Below are 8,847 nucleotides of genomic sequence, written 5' to 3'. Positions count from 1 at the left end.
CAGACCCACTCTCAGTCTCGTCTCTCACACGATTCTCTCACATACACACTCAAGCATACGCATACACACACGCACCCACACAGAATCTACAGATTTCTGCTTTTAGATATGGAACTTGAAATGTAGTTTTAAAGTGAGTATTTTCTTTTCTTGTGAGGAATTTAATGCTCAAGATTATAGTATCGGAACACTATCTTGCTCTTAATTATCTGTATTGTCCAACATCGCTCTCTCTCTCATACCCTCACTGTTTGGATTTCAATGATGACAAAAGGTTGTTGATTTTAGTAAGCACGTGTAGCTTCAGGGTGTTTTTATTTGTTTTGATACTCAGGGCAGAGTTGGCTCAATGGAATCCTTATGACACGCTGGCCGCTATTGCAACATGCAGCCAACAACACGAAGACGTTGTGAATACTGGACAACAAAGGCCGTTTCAGCGTTGTTTCCCCCTCCAGTGATGTTGTTTCACACCTTGGAGAAGGAAACAATAGGTCTTTATTCGTCTTGGACATCAGCACAATCGATGTTACAAAAACTCTAGCCATGTAAATAACAACTACGCATAATCAACTAGCCACACTTTGTTAATCCTTCATTTGACATGAACCTTACTAGGATTTTGATTGGCGGTGATAGGGGAAAGGGAGGAGCAACAGGGAATATAAAGTCAGCAGACCTGGACATCCTCCAGTTCACCGTAACGCTTTTACAGTGAGAGGTCGTTGCTTTTTCAGTGTGCCTGAGTATCGTTTCTCAACATCTGTCGTGAATTTTCAAGTATGGAAAGTTTTTCAGTTCCTTTGGTGAAGTTCATTTCTGGTGACTTTTGGTCATCCGTGAAGATGAGGCAAGTGCGCGTTCTGTGCCAGAAGACGATCACGCCGGTTCAAGTTCTGGAAGCGGCAATGGAAGACGACAACTCCATTCGCAAGGCCATCAAGAAGATACGTCTCACAGACTGCCAAGGCCGGGACAGTTGGCTGGAGATTTTTCACGAAATCAGTTTCATGGACTACGCTTCGCATCCGCACATCATGAAGATGGACTGGGCAGAAAAGTGCAAGGACTTTGTAGCTATCTGCATGCCTCTGTGCTCACGAGGATCTTTGCATGATGCGCGTCACCGTCTCAACAGGGAGCAGTTAGAGCGCTGCTTCGTGCAGACCGCCTGTGCACTGAGATATCTTCACAACAGGTGGGCTGTACACGGGGACGTGAAGCCTGCCAACGTATTCCTGGATGAATCCAACAACGCTATTCTCGGTGACCTGGGAATGTCCCGCCTTCTGGCACACGGACAAAACAGAGTGAGCAGCAAGAACGTACTCGGAACAAAAGGCTATCTCGCTCCAGAGATCCAGAGTGACATCACCGTAGATCCTTTTCTGGTGAGTAACTGCAGAGTTTTCTACTTAGTGAGCTTGTTTATTTGCGTGTTTGATTTGTTGAAGTTTAATGTTGTGTAAAAGTTGTCCTGATGTTTGGTTTGTTTGTTTGTCTGTCGGTATGTTTTTGTGGCTTTGTTTCTGCTGTAAATTTATTGTATGTTTTTATTCTGTTGTAAACAAGTAATTTTATTTAAAAATTGTAAATGCGCTGTGGCTTTTGTTATTGGGTTATAATATGCATAACATCCTTTCTTTGTTTGTCTGGTGTAATCTTGTTTGTCACTATTGCGTACTAGTAGATAATTGTATTTTCCCTTTCTTTTTTTCTGTGTGCTCCCTGAAGGTCTTTGTATACTGCAGCAATATGCTGTTGCTTGGAACCATTTGCTCACTATTGACCAACTCTTTTTTCCACTTATTCTCTACAGACGGACGCGTACGCACTTGGAGCAACGCTGTGGTTTCTTGTCTTCAAAGGAAAACCTCGCGATGGAGAGGATCTTCTGCACGCTGTGAAATCCGACAGAACCCTAATGCCGCTCTTGGGCTTCTTCAGGTAACGAGACATTCTTTACTTTGGATCCTAACCCAATGCAGCTTTCTTTACTTTTAGATGAGTGCTGTTGATTCCTTGTAAATGAAAAATAAAATAGTAATATGTTGGTTTTTTAAAGAAAATACATACTTGTAGTCTGTTACGTAGAATATTCAGAAATTTCCATTTACCATAATATGAATACTTGCTTTCACTTGATGTTGCCGATTATTGATCTGAGTATTTTTGCTTACTCCACAGGTTTGTGCTCTACAGGCTTGTACAGAACAACCCACGACTCCGACTTTCAGTCTGCCATCTCCTGGAATTCCTTCGTGAGCGCTTTGAGCAGTTCAGGGTAATCATAGACTCTCTGTAACGAGTGCAAGTGCTGTATTTGCATACTTTTTTTCCTCTTTTCTTTCTTCATTTTAGCACTTTCTAACAAAATATGGTGTTGAAGTTGTTTCTAGTTTTCTTATATTTCACCCATTTCCGTTGACCTAATTCACCTAATAATTGAATTGAATTGCTATTTTGGTTTTTGAAATGTACTACACTACTTTAACTTTTAGTTTACTTACAAATTTGTCCACCCAACGACACATATTTTGCACTCGTGTTTGTCTTAACCAACAGAAAACTCAATGAGGAGGGAAGCAGGTGTCTTGGACACACCAAGGCAAGCTCAGGGCCTGTACATCACAAGCTGAAGTCATCATGTGAGTAATGGGGAGTTGACGAGGACTTTACACATGTTGCTGGTGAGTTGTTACCCTCACTACCGCTGAGGGGAGACCTGCTACCTACGAAGTGGACACAGCATGTTCTCTATTTTACTTTACTAACATAGTTGTCTCACAGTAACTAAAAAGTTTCCATTTTATCTAACTCTGAAATGTCTTGTCTCGTACGTGCATTTCTGTGTTTTCATTAATGTGTTACTAACGAGCCGAAATTATTCCAGCCACTGTGGGGGCAGCGCTTGGTTTAATCGGCTACTTTGTTTTGTTTTTTTTCAGCTGTTTCAATAACAACTACTCAATCGTTAAATCACTAGAATGCAAACTGTAGCTATAACTTACTTTAATTAGCAAAATATACTAATTTCTAACATCCAATTTGTTGACTGACCCAACCCATAACACTAACATTCTTAAACTGACTAACCACTAACATACCCCAGACGTGAGCGCTCGGTAGCGCCGTCTTTTTAATCAGGCCTCGGTGTACAGTGTACCCTGAGACGGTCCCAAGCCCGTGGAAACTGAGAGGGAAAAGGCGATGATACCAACATAAAAAAACAAAGTAGTTTTATTTCATCGGTATGTTTTGTAACTCCATTCAGAAGTCTGTATAGCATCTCATTACTAATACATGTTTTTGTTTCCTGCTCGAAGTGTAGCGTTGTGCAAATACCACTCCAAATCACACGGTAAGGATTATTTCAACTCCAATAGGTTGGAAGGTTAGAATGCCCGTAGCCCAATCAAAATACATAAATGCAGAAAGGTTCACAGGACAAATATGTGTTGTGCCACACAACCAAGCTCTCAACAGCAGCGCTATGTACCCACAGATAAGACATCGGAAAACCACGGAATAGATCAAGTTCACAGTATTGTGCAGACGTAGACTGTTGGAGATTGAGGAATGTCACAAACCATATGGCCCAGAATTATTTTTTCCCTCCTAACTCAAAAGGATCCTTTCATTTGCATCCAAAGGTTATAACTTTTAGGTCAAGAATTAATGGGTGAAGATGTTTGGGTTACTTTAACCTTGAGAACAAGTCACGCGATGTGCAGTTCCCTTGATCACTTAATTAAGCTATTCCCTCGTGTTGTCCTCTAAAACTCCTTTCATTCTGTTTTTGTTACTAACTGTTGTTCAGTTTTCTGTAAAATTTCCTTATCAGCCTCTCACAGAAAATTGACACAGATGCATACTTACAGGCAGACTTTTTTCAACTTTCAAACGACATCTCCCAGACACACTCTCCCTTACAAACACAAACACACACACACACACACACACACACACACACACACACACACACACATACACACACACACACACACACACACACACACACACTCGTGCGCGCGCGCACACACACACACACACGCACATATATATATATATATATATATATGTGTGTGTGTGTGTGTGTGTGTGTGTGTGTGTGTGTGTGTGTGTGTGTGTGTGTGTGTGTGTGTGTGTGTCGCCCTCTGCCACGAGGCAGAACTTATTCGTGCGAGGTCGTGATTTTAATGCGACGATTTCAAGGGTATTGTGGATCAGCACATTTATGAAAACTATATGGCGGCCATTTTGTTTTCTTTGAAGTTGCCATTTTATCGAATATTTGATGTGTATTTCATCAAGTGTGGTTACTTTTGTCACACTGAAGGCTATTTAATTAAGTTTGTACATTGTTATGTCTTTAAATGTATGATACCCCTCAAAACACCTTTCACTCGAAATTATATGGCGGCCATCTTGGATTTTCACTTTTAGACAAAAATGCCCAAAGTTTAGCTTTTGGCTCCCATTAGATTTGAAATCAGCAATGAAAACTTAGAATCACCAAAGAAAAAAAACTTTATTACGCAAAACAAGCTTTTTCATCTGGCGCTCGGACTATTGGCATGTTCTGCGCATTGATCGATTCAGTTTTTTGTTTCTTATTTTAATTAAATGCTGTGGCAGTCCATTCCACTCTTGAATCAAAGCTTATCCCAGCACAATCTTATTGTCATTTTAGGAGCTACCTTTTAGACCCAGTCTGTTCAAGCGTAATTATTGGAAAGTTGGCAAACGTTGGTCATTACAGGGCCAGCTTGCTCGATGTCCAAATGTGTTTTAACGCCATTGTATCCTTCTATGGCCGATAACTCTTTCAGTGTTAGCATGAAATTGACGTGCTGAGGTGGTCGATCGTTGTGAGAAAGTGATCTCAACGTCAAAGATACCTGAGCAGTGTTTGTCTTCTTGGGCGGTATCGACCTGTGGTCTGCCTGGTCTGGGTCTGTCAGGTGTAACTCCAGTGACTTGGGACCAATCTTTCAGGATTTTAATGGTAGGAGGGAGCAAATAAGCATTCGCGCCACTCTACGGGCCGATAGTACAGCTTGGGGTGTTCAAATTGTCCAACAGCGCTCCTCGGGGCTTAACCTAGGCATCTTGTAAAGCAATTTAAGTCGACAAAAGCCACCTGGAATGACCAGGAATGTCTATGTAAATTGTGGGTTTTTTTCGGTTCTAAAATCGCTGATGTGTTGATCTAAACACAATTTAGACGATTTCATAATTTCGGCGGAACATGAGTTACAAAACATTTTAGAATCTAATTTGTATGTGGGTCACGTGACAACGTGGTTAAATTTTTTTCAAGGAAAAGATCAACGCGGAGTCATCGTTGAGTTCATGTATATTGTGAGTGATGGGCGAAATTTCCCTCACTTACTCAAGTGAACAAGGGCGCAGTTACAAAAAACAAAGTGGAAAGTTTCTTTTGCCGCTGGGTATAATATTATTATTAACCTTCGAACTCTGACTTGGATCAATGATAGTACATAACAAGATGGGCCACTCAGCCAAAAAAGTGTCCGCAGGAAGTATGCTCTTTGCTTCAGATGGCGCTGCAGTCTGTTTTGAAGCTCTCTTTCGTTTTTCCAGAAGAAGAATAGGAATAGCACCTCCTTGCGAGCGCAGATCGACTGCTGTTCATCAGCAGTTCGGGTACGTTCAGTGCGTACTTTTAGTTTTTTTAAATTTTAATGACCTCTCGCCTTTCATTCTAAAGTCAAATTAAACGAAGAAAACCATAACCCTTTCCTCCGGAAGAGGTTTTTTGTCAGCGTAACCATTTTAAAAAAGCGTTCTTCCGAAATTTATTCCAAAACAAGCTAGTTTCACTTTGATTTTTTAAAACTCAAGTAGGGTAACTCTGTTCGCAAAGAGTGCGCTTTTGTGAAGAGGGCGCCACCAAATTTTGAGGACACTTTTTTAATTGGCTCAAAGAGAGAAGTGGCCCATCTTGTTATGTACTATCATTGCTTGGATCAACAAGAACTCTTTTCCTTCTTCTCCTTCTTTTTTTTGTGTGGTACATTTTAAGTGTTTTACGGCGCTCGGAATTGTATAGGGCCATGAGCGTGCGGGACACACATTAAACATTTTCAGTTGGTAGAAAGTTTTGAATTTTGCCCGGGGTGGCGGCCGAAACCTACTCTTATAATCGATTTTGGACAACCAAGGGATCTTGAACATGTGCAACTTGCACGTGAGATTTCCGAGATTTTTCCCCCGTACAAAGAAGGCTAGGTCAAGGTGGGATACCTACCATAAGATCAGGGGAGAGGCAGAAAGTAGTGAAAGACAGCAGTAAGATTCAGATTAGTCTGTCCCCGTGATTTTACGCACCCCTCATAATTGAGCAAAATTTGATCTTTTTTTTTGTGCATTTTAAACATTCAGAATCTCCTTAAATAGATCTTAAGTATGTCACGTTCCCCTCCCTCGGGTTCACGGTCACAGAATTAGCCTACTTAAGATAGTGGCAAGACAATGAACCAATCACAGTTCACTTGAGCACTCCGCTGGATTGCTCTGGGGCTCACATAATTTTGGCATAGAATAGTGTACAGTCTATAGCGTTTATTTTTAGACTATCTACTGTGGGTTGTGTTTAGCACTATTCGGCAGGAGCACATTTCAGATGTGCCATCTTATTAATACACGTATTAATGTACCGCCAAACTCGCTAGAGTGTCGTCATCGCTTGGATCATCCCAAAGAGCGATTTATAGGTCAGGTTACCACTGTTGAATATCCCATTATGTTTAGTTAAAGCGAGTGGACTTTGGGATGGCATAGTATATATTTTACTGCGCTATAGACACAGAAATGACAGTTACGGCGCCAGCGAGGACCTTGTTTTGATATATATCTGGCTAGTGTTTGTTTCTGGCTTCTTTTATGTAAATGTTTGAGGGTGCTTTACGTAACAGAACATTAAAAAAATGTTGGGCGGCACTGCACGACCGTGCTCTATGGACGAACCGCGCCTGCCTGTGGTGCATTTCGTCAGCTTGCGCACAATGGGAACATACCACACCCCGCCCACGTCACACATTCGCTCCGTCCATCACACTACAGCACTCTGACCTCTCGTAGGCCTAGATAATCTAGATTAGGCTGGCCTATCTCCCGATGTGTTCTGCTTGTCTGTGCATGCCACATCCTCCCCACTTATTCAACCCGGCCTTCATTGTTGGCACACGTGGGCTTTCCCATTCTTTGGTTCGCAAGATAACAAACAAGTTTCTCAACTGGCGAGGTTTTACATATAGTGGCCTATGCGCTGTGCCCAGCAGCAGCTACCGTGGAAACCAGATACAACAGGGATGGTGGGACCAGAGAAAAAGTCATGTTATATCCGATCCCTGTTAAATCAGAAAGGCAAAAGAAGTAAGCATTTCCGGACTAATCCAGCTGTATTTATTCACTGGTAGTTTCCCTTGCCACAAGTACGCACGAACAGGGGTTTTGACCCTGTGTCAGGCCTGCGCATGGCACATTACGTGTGCATGTAGCTAGGCTGAGGGCTAGATTAGATCGAAGTCTGCGGCACACCGCAGCCTTCTCTCGCTTCTCCCGCTGCGTGTGCTTGCAGTGACGTGGCTTGTGTGGGCTTACTCCATCACTGTGTTACTCTCTCTCTCTCTCTCTTACTTTTTACACATTGTTAACGAGCTTTTGTCCCTGCTATAACCGATTGGGCTCCGATGAGACAATGTTATTGCCGATAACTTTTAATAGAGACAAAGAATAGGAAAAAACGAGGATTTTAAAAATCCCTGTTATTACCGGATCCCTGTTATTTCCTGGCCTGTCATTAATTACATGGTTTCCACTGTATATTCCGCTATAAAATAACCGACTCGCGTGTTTGTCTGATTGCATAGCTAGCAGCATTTTATTTACAAAGATAAAGAAGGTAAAAAACGGGGTTTTAGAAAAGTGTCTTTAAAACAGACTTCTCGTTATTTCAGGACTCATTATAAGTATAAGTGGATTTCACTGTATACTGTAGAAGTATTTCTTATTCCGTGCCGATCAAGTCAGTTCTATCCAAATCTTATTGGCCTCAAGTTCAATCAAAGTCTTGAAGCTCAGATTTACATTTTGAAGTTTGTAACGGCATGGATTTTCTTCTACTACGAGTCATAAACCCTTTTCATATAGTACCCCCCCCCCCCCCCTCGCTCTCTCTCTCTCACTCACCAAACGATTGATCCGCCCAGCGCGCCCCCCTTTCTTATTCTTTTTTAAAAATTATTATATGAAGAAAAAATAACTAAATTAAGACTTAAGAAGCGGGATCTTAGCCGAATGTAGCTCCTTAACAGTACGGGATCTTAGGCGGAGACTTTTATATAGCAAAAATTATATTTTTCCAAAACAGCTGGATCTTAGGCAAACCGGGACCATAGGCGGTTGGATTTTAGGTGGGGGAGTACTGTATACCTACTGTGGATTCTGCTTAAATGGAAAACTTTTAAGCCAAGAAGGAGTAGTAAACAGGAAAGAAAATAAAATTCCTGATTTTCTCTTTTCCCTTCTAAACCGAAAACTGCTAAAACTGAAGAAAATCTGGCGGTGCAGCATATTCCAGTTTAATATCAGACTCCACTGTCTAGAGAAAAAACCGTCTGAGGTGGGAATAAAGGTACCTTATATTTTTTTCAGTTATCAGATTTTTGAAACTCCTGCGTTACCGAGTAAAAAAAAGGTTGCACAAGGGCCCAGCAATCTGATCTGAGCAGGAAAGAAAGGAGGTTGCCAAGCACGTTTTTTGTCCTTTTCGTAAGCATTCCGGCTCAAAAATAGAAACTGCCGCGAACGGAAGGAAAT

Source organism: Aplysia californica, unplaced genomic scaffold, assembly GCF_000002075.1.
Source record: "Aplysia californica isolate F4 #8 unplaced genomic scaffold, AplCal3.0 scaffold00170, whole genome shotgun sequence".
NCBI lineage: Eukaryota > Metazoa > Mollusca > Gastropoda > Aplysiida > Aplysiidae > Aplysia > Aplysia californica.
Note: the sequence above shows the minus strand (reverse complement) of the source record.